General features: G+C 31.4%; 1 pseudogene; it reads left to right on the top strand.

The window, feature by feature from the left end:
* Positions 1-8,701: 8,701 nt before the first annotated feature.
* On the top strand, positions 8,702-9,379 carry LOC143599289 (secreted RxLR effector protein 161 pseudogene; annotated as a pseudogene).
* Positions 9,380-9,522: the final 143 nt, after the last annotated feature.

Below are 9,522 nucleotides of genomic sequence, written 5' to 3'. Positions count from 1 at the left end.
GTTAACATATTTAAACAAAAAAAATACATATCAAATAAATAAAAAACAAAAAAATGTTTTCAAAGAAAGAAGTTCTCACAACAAAAAAGTAAATAAACGCTAAAAAATTTTTTGGCTTTAGATGGGGCTTGAACTTGCATGGTTTTTTGTTTTTTTTTTAATTTTCATTCCCAAGCATTAAGAATCCTTACAACAACCAACACATCAACGTATCACAATTTGATAAGCATCAAAATAATTTACTTAAAAATAAAACAAAACAAACCTAATAAAATAATTCAAAAAAAACTTTTGTGGCACTAAAGTTATTAATTATACTATATACTGGGCCGGCTCCGAGAAAGCAAAAGAAATTTTGGGCCGAATGTGAAAATTTTTTAGCCTTAAGTAAAAGAAGTATTTTGTTGGGTTCAAACAATTTAAATTTTATATGAGTTTACTTGATTATAATTTGAGTTGTGTAAAAAAATTTTGTATAAAAACAGGATAAACATTTGTCAAAATAAGACATAAACTCATAACCTTTTGGTTGGGAGTTATACCCTTTACCACTAGACCAAACTATTGGTTATGTAATTGAGTTTAAACATTAAATATACATATTGTATTTAATAAAAATACAATATAATTTATATAAAAAAATCAGGCCTAGCGGGTGTTGGGCATGTGGCCGTCGACCACCTTGCCACACCCCAAGGCCGGACCTGACTATATATATAATGTGAATTCATTATTATCGGTTTTAAAGATCCAAAGAATATATCAAACTTCAATGACTACAACCCACTTGAAGTTGAAACTCATATGAACCTTTGAGTTAATTTGTGAACCCTCCATATTCTTTCATTTTTTCAATAGGCACTAAAACCAAACACCAAATAAACTAAACACAAATTGTAACGAAACTTAATTGAAAAAAAACTAAAACAAAATCAAAACCGAAAACCTAAATAAAACAAAATACCAATAAAACTAAACAAAAACTGAAGAGAAACTGAAAAACAAAAATCGATAAATTTGAAACCGAACCAAAAACAAAAACTGTAAAAACCAAAACGAAAAATTGAATAAAGTTAAACCCACCTAAAACGATACTATAAAAAAACAAAACAAAATTGAACCGAAAAGAAACAACTTAAAAAAACTAAAACTGAACAAAAACCAAAAACTAATATAAAACCAAAATAAAAAAGTAACTATCATGAAACTTTGAAAAGAAAAACTCAAACTCATTAAGGAACTATGTTAGCTACCCGTATAGCACACGTGTTATAATAAATAAATTTATTAAAATAATAACACAATTTGAATACAAAAAGTATGTTCAAAAGATATAAAAATATATTATATGATAGAATAAATTACACATTACACAATATAAAAATAAAAGTTGTTAGAAAATTCATAAATATCTAAATATATCTTTGTACACAATATTTGTAGTTTTATATGTAATAACTTTACTTTCTATTTCAAACTTAGTAATTTCACATTGTTTATGTTTATAACTCTAGATAATGCAACACATAACTGTCATGAGTTAAAAGAAATTGTCTAAAAAACAAACCAACCCTCTATAATGATTAACGTTAGCTTTTATTAATCTTCAATGTAAAACAAAAATAAAGTGAAAATTTCATACTTTGAAATTAATCATTTTATCTAAAGGTGTATGATTGTTTTTAAGAATAAAAGTGTGAGTTCCAATATTACTTTCGGATATGATTTCGGCTTCTATAACACGGTTATCATATTGTATTTCGCATATAGTTTAGTCTCATTGCATAGACCAATTTTCTAGTTAATATTTTAAGAAACATTACTTTAACGTCGACTTTCAGGACTAACCTATAACCTGACAACCTTATATTTTGAGGTAATTTAAAACAACAAGAAACTAATACTTTCTTGTAACGTATCATTTTATGACTGATAGAACATGGATAGCGAACGCTTGCTAATTTCTTGAACGACCTCATTTTTCGGTGCAAGTATAACTCACTCACTAAAGAAATATGTATTTTTAAAATCTTCAATAATAGAAGAATACGCAAAGTCAATTTATCATATGAATAATAGTGTGCTAATGTCTAACATGTGTATTCCAAAGATAAGTTGTTTTATCCACCTAAAAAATCAAAACATATAGAATAGTGTTTATATTTTTGTGGATTTTTTAAGATGATAAACTTAACATAAATAATGGGTTAATTAAATAGTTAATTAAAAAAGAAGTTGTAAATGGCCCTTTTTTAAACCAACCCATGGACCGAACTCATTTTAATCATAAATTGTTTTGACTTAAACAATGTTTGATATTTTAACCGGTTAAAGAAACCTGCTTGTTTAAGTTAACCTAAACACTAATAATACATCAATAGTGAATTTGTCTTTTTAGGGTTTGAAAGAAAAAGATTTATAATTTAGTAAATAAGCATATATATTCAATAAGTTAAAGTTTTTTAAAATTAATCTTGTCTCTTTATCTAATAATATCATTTCTTATAAAACCTTAATATTTGAAATCATTATTCAATATCAATGTGAAAATTGGTTATATATAAAAAACCTAATATTAATAACTAATATAATATATTTATATAAAACAAAATAACATATTTATGTTGGTATTAAATTGTTTGAATCAAGAAAATATATATTAAAAAAAGAAAATGAAAGATTAAAAAGGTAAAAATGAATTACAAAATTATTAATAAGAAAGATAATTGTCAAGAGTATTTAATATGAGAGAGAAGAGTGAAATTTTTGTAAGAGTTAATTTGGTGATGACATATGCCACGTAGTAAGTTTTATTTATTATATAGTATAGATACATGCATTATTATTATTATTAGAATATGGTGAATGTAATTAAGTTGAATGTAATTTAATATAATTTTGAATTATTTAATTAATAAAAAAATATAAGAATATATAAAATTTATGAAAATAATTATTGCTTTAATAATATAGTAGATATATGATGCTAGAATAAGATATTATCAACAAGGAATTCACTCTCGTTTAATGTTGTTAATTTCTATATAAATAGACACCAGTAATTAATGTGAGGTATATTTCTTATTTGTATTCTCTAAACTTTACTCGATAACAACACTTCCAGATTCAGAATTTCAGGGGTTCAATCACCCTCTCGAGTCTATTGTTGTGTTTAAGACTATTTTCGGGCTTTGTAAGATTGAACATTGCATTGTTGTGGTTGAAAACTCTCGGTTTTATTTTGTGTTGCATTGTGTTTGATAGTTCTTATTTAAAAAGTTAATTGGTGTATAGAACAAATAGGAAATAAAATGCAGATTTGGGTTTTTCGATTGATTTCGGATTTTAATTGAAACAAGTCGGAATTTAATTCGGATGAATTCGGTCTGGCAAGAAAATTTTGAATTCAGGTTTGTCGGATTTAGGAAAAAGAATTTCTGACATGAACAAACCGAACCAAACAACAAGATTAATGATATCTGGACCGATAAACGCCCCTAACTTCAATGCACTACCAATTTCGAAAAGATATTACTATATGATCATTTTGTGTACGATCAACAAGTTTAATAGAACCTAAATAAACTTCAATTAATATAACTTAAAGTGATCAATGTAAATACTATGTACATTAAATAGTGTAATTTCTACAAGACAAAAGAGTAGTATCCTCTTCTTCGTTTATGTGAAAGAAAGACTAGTGTAAGCATTGACAAGACGATTAATAATTTAGATTGGATTCATGATTAATAAAAAGATTTAAACCAAACACACCACGTGGCTTGATTCCCACCAACACTCTGTTTGCCTTCTCGGTCACCCATCCGTCATTTTCCTAAATCACTTTCCATAAGTAATCATTGACATTGTTTTAGATTTTTATCACCATTTTCTTTTTATTTAAACATTATTAATTAAACTTAACAAAGTATTAATAGGTTGAACCCGATAATCTTCGGTGCAAACAAAGCTGCATGTTAGATTGTTAAGAGGTCAAGCTACCAAAACAGTCCCACTTTGAATGTCAAGTAGTTCTAGCGATATTGGTGGTAACATGTTAGATGATTTGAATATAAACAAATACGAAGGTATTGATTCTTGGTGGCCAATGTGATAAATGATATTAAAATTACATCATTTTTTGTGGGTGATGAATATGAGCAAAAGATCATCATTGGAGTAATGGAGTGAGAAATTGTGCAAATTCAACGTTGCTAACTTATCCTTGTAATTTGATTGTCTACCTTGTTTGGTTGTTTACTTTTCTAACTTTGTATGTTTTAGGTTACTTGCTACTTATGAGTAGTCTTTCCTTTTTTTGTTATTAATATACTATTTATTGTAATTGGATTCTTTTGATAACTTATTTATAATTTAACGAACTCTTTCATTATTTATGTGAATGAAGCAATCGGTGAAAAAAAAACTGTTAAGAGAGTTATAATGGTAATTCGATATACTTAACACATTTAAAATCTTATACCATCAATATGATTCAAAATTAAGCCATGGTATGTTTGGTTAATCAATTGAACAAAACCGAATCAAAATGCTAATTTATCGGGTATTAAATAGGGTTTCATTCAAAAATGATATTATGATGATCGAATCCCCGTATAAAATTGATGTTTTATTTATTTATTTTTTATTTTTATTTTTTTTATGAAAAAAAGAAGCTGAACACATGTGAATGTTTTATAGTACAAATCTTTTGCATGTGCATTTTGTACTTGAAGAGAAACAAGTGATTAGAAATGTGGAAGCAACAACATCAACACTTGGTACATATGTATACCTTTTTGACATCTTTGTCGCATTTACAAAACATGATAGATGAAATATAACCACACAAGTCTGTGATTGAATGCCCATTTAGTGTACTCACAACTTATCTAAATGTCTGCTTCATGTCCGTTGGTCTCTCCACATGTGACTAAACACACTCGCGGGGTTCAACTGGAATCCTGATCATGAACTAGACTGTTGATATGTGTCATAATTGTTCAGGGGGTGTTTGTGTAACTTTTCTACAGTAACAAGTTTTTGGGTATAATCTGTCAAGTATGAAAGACTTCAGGGACTAGTTGTGTTAATCTAGTGGTTAGTTTGTTAATAGCCGTTAGGGGTTAATAAAAGAGGAATAATCAGTTAGTTAGGGTTACTTTCGTTTTTCAATTTCTTTCTTTGTAATTCATTCAAGAGTCTGTAATCTTCGATTCGTGTTAATAGTAATTGATTTCGTTTGTTATTGATCCTGATTATTGATCCAATTTCACAACAATTGGTATCAGAGCCACAATTTGGCTCGAATCTAAAAGAAATTGGTTGATTTTCCGCCATTAATCAATCAAGATGGTGTCAACGAAGTTCGAATTAGAGAAGTTTGACGGCAAGAATGATTTCTCGCTCTGGAGAGTAAAGATGAGAGCCCCATTGGTTCATCAGGGCATATCTGATGCCTTGTTGGGGGAACCAAATCTGCCAGAGACGTATAATGACAAAGAGAAAAAGGATATACTAGAGAAGGCTCATTCAGCAATCATTTTGAGTCTTGGTGATCGCGTGCTTCGTGAAGTCTCAAAAGAAATTACCGCAGCCGGTGTTTGGGCAAAACTTGAAACCATGTACATGACCAAGTCATTAGCCAACCGATTGTACTTGAAGAAAAGATTATACACATTTCAAAACCTCAGGTAAATCTTTAGAAAGTCATACTGATGAATTCAACAAGATAATTCTTGATTTGGAGAATATTGAAGTTGAATTAGAAGATGAAGATCAGGCAATAATATTTCTTTCATCTTTACCTTCTTCATATAAACATTTTGTGGATACTCTCATGTCTGGGAGGGATACATTATCCATGGAAGATGTTCTTGCTGCCCTAAATTCAAAAGAATTGAATAAAAGGGTAGATAGTGAAGGGGATTTGGGTGATGGTTTGCTGGTAAGAGGGAGGTCAGATCAGAGGAGTCAAAAGTCTAAAGGATTGGGTAGATCTAAGTCTAAGTTTAAGAGAATTACGAGGTGTTATATCTGTAACTCAGATAAACAAGGGATTGTCTAGAGAGGATGAAGAAGAAAAAGGTAGAAAGTTCTTCTAAATTTCAAGGTAATAATTCTGTAGATGATCCTTTAGATGGATATGATAGTGCTGATGTGTGTGTAGTGTCAAAGGAAAGTACTGGTGGTAGTTGGATAATGGATTCTGGTCGTTCATATCACATGAGTCCTAATAAGGAATGTTTTAAAGAGTTGAAATTAGAGGATCTTGGTGTAGTAAAGCTAGGAGATGACAGACCATGCACTATTAAGGGTCATGGTATAGTAGCTTTAAGTCTGGATAATGGGACAAAAGTTGAATTAACTAATGTTAGGTATATTCCATCACTAACCAAGAATATTAAGGGTCATGGTATAGTAGCTTTAAGTCTGGATAATGGGACAAAAGTTGAATTAACTAATGTTAGGTATATTCCATCACTAACCAAGAATCTGATATTTTTGGGAACATTTTGAAAGGAAAGGATATGTGGTCAGTTTGGTAAGGCCAGGGTTATTAAGGGTTCTATGGTTGTAATGTCAGGAACAAGGGGAGAGAATAACATCTATGTTTTAGATGGAAGTGCAGTAGTTGGAACTGTTACTGTGGCAAAGGGTAAAACAGTCAATACTGCAAAGTTATGGCATACAAGGCTTGGTCACATAAGTGAGGTGGGTTTAATGGAGTTAAAGAAGCAGGAGGTTATTAATGATCTTGTAAGTTGTGATGTAGGTTCTTGTGAAAATTGTATCTTAGGAAAGTCTAAGAAAGTAAGTTTCAAGAAGGGGATGCATAATAAGTCTAAAGGAATTTTAGATTATGTTCATGCTGATTGTTGGGGACCTACAAAACACAAGTCTATAGGTGGTGCTTCATATTTCTTGTCTATTATAGATGATTTTTCTAGGAGAGTGTGGGTATACAATCTTAAGAATAAGTCTGATGCATTTAGTGTGTTCAAAGATTGGGTAGTTCTAGTTGAAACTCAAACAGAGAAAAGAGTTAAGAAACTAAGAACTGACAATGGTTTAGAGTTTTGCAGTGGGGGGTTTAATGACTACTGTAAGAAGAAAGGAATAGCTAGGCATTTAACCATTCCTGGAACACCTCAACAGAATGGGTTAGTAGAAAGAATTAATAGGACTATCTAGAAAAGGTCAGGTGTATGTTGATTGTTGCAGGTATGCCTAAGGGGTTTTGGGCAGAGGCAGTAAAGACTGCAGCATATATGGTTAATAGGTCACCATCTAGTGCCATAGATATGATGGTTCCTATGGAGAAATGGTCAGGTGTTAAAACTGATTATAACAACTTGAAGACTTTTGGTTGCTTGGCTTACTCACATATTAGCCAAGGAAAGTTAGAACCAAGAGCAGTTAAGTGTGTGATGATTGGATATCCTTATGGGGTTAAAGGATATAAACTGTGGAGGCTAGATGATGGAAAGCCTAGAGTAATACTAAGCAGAAGTGTAGTATTTCAAGAAGATGTTATGTATAAAGATGTACTTAAAGAGTCAACCAATGGAAAAGAAGTTGATCATGGGGTTCAAATTGAGGTGGAGCCTGTACAGAGTACTTATGAACATGGAAATACAAGTAGTACTTCAGAAAGTGAAGACAGGTGTAAATCTGGAAATGATGAACAGGAGGGTTATAGTTTGGCCAGGGGTAGACAAAGAAGGAATGTAGGTCCTCCTTTGAGATATAGGGATGTTGATGATATATCAACATTTGTTCTGAATGTTGCAGAAGAAGAAAGTTCTTCTGAACCATTGTCTTATTTTGAAGCAATTAATTCAAAGGATAAAGATAAATGGATTCAGGCCATGAATGAAGAAATGAATTCTTTGCATAAGAATGACACACATGGCAGCTAGTGGAGAAACCTGAGAAGCAAAAATTAGTGGCTTGCAAATGGATTTATAAAATCAAAGAAGGTATGCCAGGAGAAAATCCTAGGTATAAGGCTAGGTTGGTTGCTAAAGGGTTCACTCTAAAGGCTGGTGTTGACTATAATGAGATTTATTCTCCTGTAGTGAGACATACTTCTATTAGAATAATTTTGCCATTAACTGCTCAAGAAGATTATGAATTGGAACAACTTGATGTAAAGACAGCTTTCCTTCATGGGAATTTGGAAGAAAAGATTTTTATGCATCAACCACAAGGTTTTGAGGTTGAAGGGCAAAAGGGGAAGGTTTGTCTTCTGTTAAGGTCTTTATATGGATTAAAGCAGTCACCTAGGCAATGGTATTTGAGGTTTGATCAATACATAGTGTCTAATGGTTTTAATAGGAGTAAGTTTGATAGTTGTGTTTACTTCAAAGAGTATGAAGAAGGGCAATATGTTTATCTGCTACTTTATGTAGATGATATGTTGGTTGCTTGTAAGAACAAGCAAGTTATTCAAGATACTAAGGATTTGTTAATGAGGGAATTTGACATGAAGGAGCTTGGTGAGGCAAAGAAGATCTTAGGTATGGAAATCACCAGAGACAGAGATCAAGGCTTGTTACACTTGACTCAGACTAGCTATACCAAGAAGGTATTGTCAAATTATGCTATGGAGGTTAGTAAGGCAGTTGCTACTCCATTAGCTATTCATTTTAAACTTTCTGATAAGGATTGTCCTGTATCATAAGAAGAAGTATCATATATGAATAATGTGTCTTATGCTAATGTGGTGGGTAGCTTAATGTATCTAATGGTGTGTACTAGGCCTGACTTGGGATATGCAGTTAGCTTAGTTAGTAGATACATTGCTAATCCTGGTAAGAATCACTGGGAGGCTGTCAAGTGGATACTGAGGTATTTGCATGGTACCAAAGATGTTGGTTTGGTCTTTGGAAAAGGTTCTGTTGGTAGAGAGGTTGTTGGTTATGCTGACTCAGATTTTGCAAAGGATTTAGACAATGGTAAGTCTATGACCGGGTATGCATTTAAGGTTTGGGGATCTTTAGTAAGTTGGAAAGCATCCTTGAAGCATATTGTTACTTTATCTACAACTGAGGCAGAGTATGTAGTTCTTACTGAAGCAGTTAAAGAGGCATTATGGCTTAAAGGTTTTATTTATGAAATCAGGGGTAATTTGGTCCAACCTGTTATTTTCTATGATAATCAGGGTGCAGTGCAATTAACTAAGAATGTTGTTTATCATGAAAGGACCAAACATATCAATGTTAAATTTCATTTTATAAGAGATGTTGTTAAAGCAAAGGAAGTGATAGTTGAATCAGTTGATACAATGGAGAATGGAGCTGACATGTTTACAAAGGTGCTGCCAGGTTCCAAGTTTCAATATTGTTTAGAACTTCTAAACATAGCAGATCATTGATGACAAGGTGGAGATTGTTGATGTGTCATAGATGTTCAGGGGGTGTTTGTGTAACTTTTCTATAGTTACAAGTTTTTGGGTATAATCTGTCAAGTATGAAAGACTTCAGGGACTAGTTGTGTTAATCTAGTGGTTAGTTTGTT

This window comes from Bidens hawaiensis, unplaced genomic scaffold (genome assembly GCF_021521415.1).
Source record: "Bidens hawaiensis isolate Kalapana, Puna unplaced genomic scaffold, B.hawaiensis_p1.1 tig00051762_1, whole genome shotgun sequence".
Lineage (NCBI taxonomy): Eukaryota > Viridiplantae > Streptophyta > Magnoliopsida > Asterales > Asteraceae > Bidens > Bidens hawaiensis.
The sequence above is the reverse complement of the archived record's forward strand: the minus strand, read 5'-3'. Positions and strand labels throughout refer to the sequence as shown.